This window comes from Solanum stenotomum, chromosome 6 (genome assembly GCF_019186545.1).
Source record: "Solanum stenotomum isolate F172 chromosome 6, ASM1918654v1, whole genome shotgun sequence".
Taxonomy (NCBI): domain Eukaryota; kingdom Viridiplantae; phylum Streptophyta; class Magnoliopsida; order Solanales; family Solanaceae; genus Solanum; species Solanum stenotomum.
In genome coordinates, this window is record NC_064287.1 from 3,772,954 (window position 1) to 3,781,807 (window position 8,854).

At 39.3% G+C, this 8,854-nt stretch overlaps 1 pseudogene; it reads left to right on the top strand.

The window, feature by feature from the left end:
- Positions 1-1,691: 1,691 nt before the first annotated feature.
- On the top strand, positions 1,692-7,045 carry LOC125867067 (uncharacterized; annotated as a pseudogene).
- Positions 7,046-8,854: the final 1,809 nt, after the last annotated feature.

Sequence of the window (8,854 nt, forward strand, 5' to 3'; positions counted from 1 at the left end):
GGTGAAAATGTTGCGACAACAAATGGCCGAAATGTATGAAGCTTGGATGAATGGGCAAGCTCCTCTATCTTCGATTCGGGAATACTTAAATGCGAATATGCCATTCCCTATCCCAGTATCGACCAATGATCCAATTTATCCACCTGGATTCAGCCCCTACACTAACACATCGAACATCGCTGAAACTTCTACAGTGCGTCCCTTGAATACACCTATGATGAGTAACCCGCTATTTGTGCCAACTGCGCCGACTAATAGCACTTCAAATCCAACAGTGGTGCCTAAATCCAACAATGATCTTTCATTCCAAGTTCTTCATGACCATGGCTACACCCCTGAAGAGGCCCTTAAAATTCCAAGTTCTTATCCCCAGACTCATCAATATAGTTCCCCTTTCAAAATTGAGAACACAGTTAAGAATGAGGAGCATGAAGAAATGGCTAAGAAAATGAAGAGTTTGGAACAGAGTATAAGAGATATGCAAGGACAAGGGGGCCACAAAGGCATCTCATTCAGTGATTTGTGCATGTTTCCCCATGTCCATTTGCCTACTAGTTTTAAAACCCTGAAGTTTTAGAAATATGATCGTCACGGAGACCCCATAGCTCATTTGAGAGATATTGCAATCAATTTAGAGGTGCAGAGGGCAAAGAAGAGTTGCTCATGGCCTATTTTGGGGAAAGCCTAGTGGGAATTGCGTCTGAATGGTTCATAGATCAGGATATAGCCAACTGGCATACGTAGGATGATTTGGCTCGATGTTTTGTACAACAATTCCAATATAATATTGATATTGTGCCAGACCGCTCCTCACTTGCTAACATGAAGAAGAAGACCACGAAAAATTTTCGTGAATATGCCGTTAGATGGAGGGAGCAAGCTGCTAGGGTTAAACCATCAATGAAGGAGTCAGAGATGATTGACATTTTTCTCCAAGCCCAAGAACCTGATTACTTTCATTACTTGCTTTCTGCCGTCGAGAAGACATTCACCGAAGTTATCAAGGTTGGGGAAATGGTGGAAAATGGCATCAAGTCTGGAAAGATCGTAAGTCAAGCTGCTTTAAAAGCCACAACACAAGCGCTTCAAAACGGTTCTGGAAATATTGGAGGGAAGAAAAGAAGGGAAGATGTAGCCACTGTTGTATCAACACCTCGAACCTATGCCCAAGATAATCATACACAACACTACTTTCCTCCCCAAATTCCACAATATCCTGTCCCATATCCTCAATATCCCATTTTTAGCGCACAACCAATTGTTCCCCCTTCTTATCCGCAATGGCGTGCACCACTTCCTCAAAATCATCCATCACCCCCACAAATTCACCAAAATACAACTAGAATTCCTTTTCGTCCTAGAAAAGAATACAAGAAGGGAAATGGAGTTAAGGATGAGTTCACCCCTATTGGAGAATCATATGCTAGCTTGTTTCAAAAATTAAGAACGTTGAATGTTTTGAGTCCTATTGAAGAAAGATGTCGAATCCTTCTCCGAGAAATCTTGATTATTCCCAACACTGCGCATATTGTTCTGATGCCACAGGGCACAACATAGAAAGATGCTGGTACTTGAAAAAGGCAATTCAAGATTTGATCGATACTCGTCGAATTATAGTTGAAAGCTTAAATGGACCGAACATCAATCAAAATCCACTGCCCAGACATACTGAAACAGACATGTTAGAGATGATGAATGACCACGAAGAAGTTGCAGTCCCATACAAGCCAATCCTTAGGGTTGAAACTAGCATGGAAAGTTCAGCAAATGTCGTTGACTTAACAAAAATGATGCCTTCAGGGGCAGGGGCGGAAAGTACGTCTGAAAAGTTGACCCCATCAACCGCACCCATCCTAACTATAAAAAGAGCACTTGAAGATGTTTGGGCAAGTCAGAGAGAGGCAAGATTGGTTGTTCCAAGAGGGCCAGACAAGCCTATCTTGATCGTGCAAGGAGCCTATATTCCACCTGTGATCATTAGGCCAGTGTCCCAACTTCCAATGACTAATCCCAAGGCTGTCCCTTGGAATTATGAGCCTACCGTCGTGACATACAAGGGGAAAGAAATCAATGAAGAAGTAGATGAAATAAGAGGAATGACTCGTTCGGGAAGATGCTATGCCCCGGCTGAATTAAGGAAAAATAAAATTGACCAAATGCAAGTTAAAAGTTCAGTCACTGAAGGGGAGGCAGAGGAGTTCTTAAGAAAGATGAAATTGTCAGACTACTCCATTGTGGAACAGTTAAGGAAAACTCCAGCCCAAATCTCTTTGTTGTCATTGTTAATACATTCAGATGAACATCGTAAAGCTATAATGAAGATTCTGAATGAAGCACATGTTCCTAATGAAGTTACAGTGAGTTAGTTAGAGAAGATTGCTAGGAAAATCTTTGAGGTAAACTGCATCACCTTTTCAGATGATGAACTACCAGTGGAAGGTACGGGACATAACCAAGGCCTCCATATCACTGTAAAGTGTGAGCTTTCATATGTCACTCGAGTTCTAATTGACGGAGGGTCTGGGGAAAATATTTGTCCCTTGTTAACTCTACAAAAATTGAATGTTAATGTTGAAAGGGTACGACCTAACAACATATGTGTTAGGGCTTTTGATGGGTCCAAAATAGATGTCATTAGGGAGATAGAGCTCATACTAAAAATAGGGCCTGTCGATTTCACCGTGAATTTTCAAGTGCTGACTATCAATGCATCCTACAATCTATTGTTAGGAAGACCATGGGTGCATAGAGCTGGGGCAGTCCCCTCTACGTTGCATCAAATGATTAAGTTTGAATACGACTGACAAGAAGTGATTGTTCATGGTGAGGGGGATCTGTCAGTCTACAAATACTCTTCCCTCCCTTTTATCAAGGCGAATAATAATAATGAGGCATTGGTTTATCAAGCTTTTGAGGTAGTGGTTGTTGAGCATATCCTCGATGGGAATCTCATTACAAAACCACAACTGCCCATGGCATCCGTGATGATAGTAAATGAAATGCTGAAGCATGGGTTTGAACCAGGTAAAGGCTTGGGGATCTTCTTGCAAGGGAGAGCTTATCCGGTGAGTCCACGAAAGAGTCTTGGTACTTTTGGCTTAGGATACAAGTTTAGAGTCGAGGACAAAATGAAGGCCAAAAAGCAGAAGAGAGATGTATGGTCACTTACCAAGCCTATACCACCCATATACAAATCTTTCCTCAAAGCCCGCACAACAGAATCTTCTGAGTCACCACGCCCAGAGACTGTGTTGGAGGTTCACGAAGAATTGATCAACTATTTTCAAGATTTATTTGTCATGGCTGATATGATTGAACTCGAAGAAGGCACTAGCGACAGAGATGTGCAATTCATTGGTCCTGATGTCCAGCTGAACAATTGGGAGGCCACTCCTCTCCCCATTAAGAATGAGTCTTGGTAGTCTGTCTTGTTTTTCTTTTGTCATCCGATTTATTCAAGGGTTGTAATTTGGATTTTGTCTCGTCGTTTTATTTCAAACTCTCTATTTTCCTTTTCAATAGGATGTAATTGTGTTTTTATTTCAGTCTAATATATTTATTTTATTTTCTTCTATACAGTTCTTTCTATGCCGATTCTAGTGATATGACATGCATGCAAAATTATTCACCGGATCTTAAAATCCAATCTAATCTTCGACCTAATCCTGAAATACGAAGTCAAGAAATCGAATATGATGAAGACGAAGTATTTGAAGAAGTAAGCAGGGATTTCAAATCTTTTGAGAATAAATCAAACCCAAATATGAGTGAAACTGAGACGATAAATTTAGGGGATCATGAAAATATTAAAGAGACTAAGATAAGCATACATGCTCGACATCAAAAGGAGGATATAATCCAGGCTCTGCTTGATTACAAGGATGTTTTTGCGTCATCTTATGACATGCCTGGATTAAGCACTGACATGGTGGTTCATAAGTTGCCGATTGATCCTAAGTTCCCTCCAGTAAAGCAAAAGTTGAGAAAGCTTAAAACTGACATAAGTGTAATAATTAAAGAGGAAATCACAAAGCAACTTGAGGCCAAAGTCATCCGAGTCGCTCAATATCGTTCTTGGTTAGCCAACATCGTATCTGTCCCTAAGAAAGACAGCAAAGTTTGAATGTGTGTTGATTATCGTGATTTGAACAAAGCAAGTCCAAAAGATGACTTTCCTTTGCCCAACATCCATATTTTGTTGGACAATTGTGCTAAACATGAGATTGCATCTTTTGTGGATTGCTATGCGGGTTATCATCAGATTATTATGGATAATGAAGACGCAGAAAAAACGTCTTTTATCACACCATGGGGTACATATTGTTATCGAGTCATGCCATTTGGGTTAAAAAATGCGGGAGCAACTTATATGAGGGCAATGACAACTATGTTTCATGATATGATGCATAAAGAAATCGAAGTCTATGTGGATGATGTGATCATTAAATCAAAAAAATAGTCAAATCATGTGCAATACTTAAAAAGATTCTTCGAAAGACTTCGCAGGTATAATCTCAAGCTTAATCCTGCAAAATGTGTATTTGGAGTACCGTCAGGAAAGCTTTTGGGGTTTATAGTCAGTCGACGAGGTATCGAGTTAGATCCTTCAAAAATAAAAGTCATTCAGGAACTGCCACCTCCAAAGAATAAAACTGAGGTTATGAGCCTTTTAGGAAGGTTAAACTACATCAGTAGATTCATTGCTCAACTCACAACAACTTGCGAGCCCATTTTTAAGTTGTTAAAAAAGAATGCCACAGTCGAGTGGACCGAAGAATGTCGAGAAGCTTTTGAAAGGATTAAGAATTACTTATCGAATCCCCCTGTGTTGGTTCCTCCCGAGCCGGGCAGACCATTAATATTATATATGTCAGTACTGGATAATTCTTTTGGATGTGTATTGGGTCAGCATGATGGCACTAGGAAGAAAGAGCGGGCCATTTATTACCTCAGCAAGAAATTTACCGTTTATGAATTAAAGTACACCCTTCTTGAAAGAACGTGTTGTGCCCTAACTTGGGTAGCACAGATGTTGAAGCACTATCTTTCATCTTATACTACTTATCTCATTTCTCGTATGGATCCGTTAAAATACATTTTTCAAAAGCCCATGCCTACGGGCAGGCTTGCGAAATGGAAAATATTACTCACAGAGTTTGACATTATCTATGTGACGCGGACCGCAATGAAGGCTCAAGCCTTGGCAGATCATTTGGCAGAGAACCCTATTGATGATGAATATGAACCACTTAAGACCTACTTTCTAGACGAAGAAGTATCATGTATCGATGAAGTTATTCATAATAAGGATCAAGGATGGAAGTTGTTCTTTGACGGTGCTGCTAACAAGAAGGGAGTTGGGATAGGAGCAGTTCTTATGTCTGAATCGGGGGAATATTTCCCTATTACAACCCAACTTAGATTCTAGTGCACCAATAATATGTCAGAGTATGAGGCTTGCATCTTGGGTTTGAGGTTAGCTGCTGACATGGGCATCCAAGAGTTGCTAGTGCTAGGAGACTCAGACTTACTGGTCCATCAAATTCAAGGAGAATGGGAGACTCGTGACCCAAAGCTCATACCATATCAACATTGTTTACAAGATCTTTGTCGACGGTTTGTGTCAAGAAAGTTTAGACACATTCCTAGAGTTCATAATGAGATTGCTGATGCATTGGCAACTTTATCTTCGATGCTCCAACATCCTGACGAAGCTCATATCGACCCTTTGTACATACAGATTCATGATCAGCATGCTTATTGCAACATGGTGGAGGATGGATTTGACGGTAAACCTTGGTTCCATGATATTAAAACATATCTTCAATCCGGAGAATGTCCTACTAATGCCACTAGTAATCAAAAAAGGACTATTCGGCGACTAGCTAGCGGTTTTTTCTTAAGCCGAGGCATATTATACAAGAAAACACCTGATTTGGGTCTAATAAGATGTGTAAATGCTAAAGAGGCTTCAACAATCATGATTGAAGTACACTTAGGAGTTTGTGGACCTCACATGAATGGATATGTTATGGCAAAGAAGATACTTCGAGCAGGTTATTATTGGCTCACCATGGAGCGGGATTCTATACGATTTGTTCGTAAGTGTCATGAATGTCAAATACACGGTGATTTGATACATTCTCCTCCCTACGAGTTGCATGCGATGTCTGCTCCATGGCCTTTCGTGGCGTGGGGAATGGATGTGATTGAACCAATAGAACTAAAAGCATCGAATGGTCATAGGTTCATCCTGGTAGCCATTGATTACTTTACAAAGTGGGTGGAAACAGTAACTTTCAAGTCAGTGACCAAGAAGGTCGTGGTGGATTTCATTCATTTCAACATCATCTGTCGATTTGGTATTCCGAAGGCAATTGTTACCGATAATGCTGCAAATCTCAACAGTCACTTAATGCAAGAGGTATGCCGTCAATTTTAGATTGAACATCGAAATTCGACTCCTTATCGCCCAAAAGCAAATGGGGCTGTAGAAGCTGCCAACAAAAATGTTAAAAAGATACTTCGTAAAATGGTGCAAAGTTCTTGACAATGGCATGAAAAGTTGCCTTTTGCTTTGTTGGGTTATCGCACTACAGTTCGTATATGAGTGGGTGCCACCTCCTATTCGCTGGTATATGGGACTGAGGCAGTTATACCTGCAGAGGTTGAGATTTCATCCCTGCGGATTGTTGTAGAGGCTGGAATTGATGATGATGAGTGGGTCAGAACACGCTTGGAGCAATTAAGTTTGATTGATGAGAAGAGAATGACATCAGTATGCCATGGACAATTGTACCTGAAAAGAATGGCACGAGCATACAACAAAAAGGTGCGTCCCAGGCATTTCGAAGAGGGTCAATTAGTGTTGAGGCGTATTCTGCCACACCAGGCTAAAGTCAAAGGCAAATTTTCTCCAAATTGGAAAGGATCATTCATTGTAAAGAAAGTATTATCCAATGGTGCTCTTTACTTAGCAGATATAGAAGGCAAAATGACAGAAATGGTCATCAATGCTGATGCTGTGAAGAGATATTATATATGATGTGATTTTTCGGTATTAGAAACCCTTATGTTTGGACTTGACAATTCAAAGGTTGATGTAATGGAAATTCTTGGTTCTGTGTCTAAGTATTAATTCATATGTTGTCACCCTTGTTGAGAGCTAATTTACTTCCTTGGTTCTTCTGCTTTCTTGGCTCTTCCAAAATAATAATTAAAAAAATAAAAAAATCAATCATTATGAACTACGTTTGACCTGATTCTTGTTTCGATAAGATACGTAGGCAACCCTAGTATGGGGTTCGGTCTAACCAAATAAAAAAATCCAAAATTCCATATTTGTAAAAAACTGGGGCAAAGGTCATTTTTTATTTTTTATTTTTTATTTATTTTTATTCTTTCTATCCCAAAGCTAAAGTCGATCCCATCATTTAAAGTCGTATTTGAGACTTCATCTTATCATTTCTTTCTAACCTTGTACAAAAGTTGGATAAAGACCTTTGGATCAACCTTTGAAGTGTCAAGAGTGAGTATGTTAAGGGTACAAATGATGAAACCATGAGAGAGTCTTATAGGTGAAAACCCTAACTGGGCATCATTAGGCGAATGCGAGTTGAGAGAAACAAAAATGAGAGAGTCTTATTGGTGAAAACCCTAACAGGGCATCATAAGGCGAATGCGAGTTGAGAGAAACAAAAATGAGAGAGTCTTATTGGTGAAAACCCTAACTAGGCATCATAAGGCAAATGCGAGTTGTGAGAAACAAAAATGAGAGAGTCTTATTGGTGAAAACCCTAACTCGGCATCCTAAGGCGAAGGTGAGCTGTGAAAAAAATAATAATAAAATAAAAAAAAATGAGAGAGTTTTATTGGTGAAAACCCTAACTGGGCATCATAAGGTGAATGTGAGTTGAGAGAAATAAAAATGAAAGAGTTTTAGTGGCAAAAACCCTCGTGGACATCATAAGGCAAATAAAAGTTTGAAATTAGTTATGACTTCGTCAAATAGTTGGAACTCCACATCAAGATTAGATGATCAATAATGGTTGATGAATAGATTGGATGGACAAATCGGGTAATCAATTCAAATTACATGTCATGATCAGTAGAGTCGGCTACCACACTCAGATAAGTTTTTCTTTCTTTCTCTTTCTAAAAGAGAGTCTTCATCGAATCATTTTCTGTTATTCTCATGTAGTATATATTTTTCTTTCACTTTTTATCGCTTTGTTTCATATGTTCTTGAGTCGAGTTTATGTCAAGAATGTAAGAAAGGATTTCAAGACTTATTACCAACTCTAAATTTGTACAAGGCAAAACATCAGGCCAATGAGTTATCATCTGTCAGCAAGTTTTGAATTAAGAAGAAGTCCATGATTTGATGAAGGGTAAACAATGAGTGTCGTGACATAAAGGCAGATATTGGATTTAAGTCCCTCAAAATGAGCAAATTTGGGTGAAAATACAATCAATCAATAACGAGCTCTGGGTGTTTGGAAAAAAGTAAAACACGATGATTACTTGAGCAATCCTCGTCAAAAGGCAGAACCACAAACCAACCACCACGTTTTTAAACTCACAAATTTTCTTTGTTGAAGCAGGGGCACAAGTTATTTCGAGATCAAAGATCCAAAAACCTAGATGTTCAATTTAGTCTACGAAGAGCTAAATGGCAACATTGCACACGAATTATAGTCCATATTGGGTAAGTGTTTGTTTTTCTTATTAGTCTATGAAACATAGTGTAGCAAGGACCCTCCTGAATAATGGGACGTAGTATAGCAAGGACCCTTCTGAATAATGGGACGTAGTATAGCAAGGACCCTCTTGAATAATGGGACATAGTATAGCA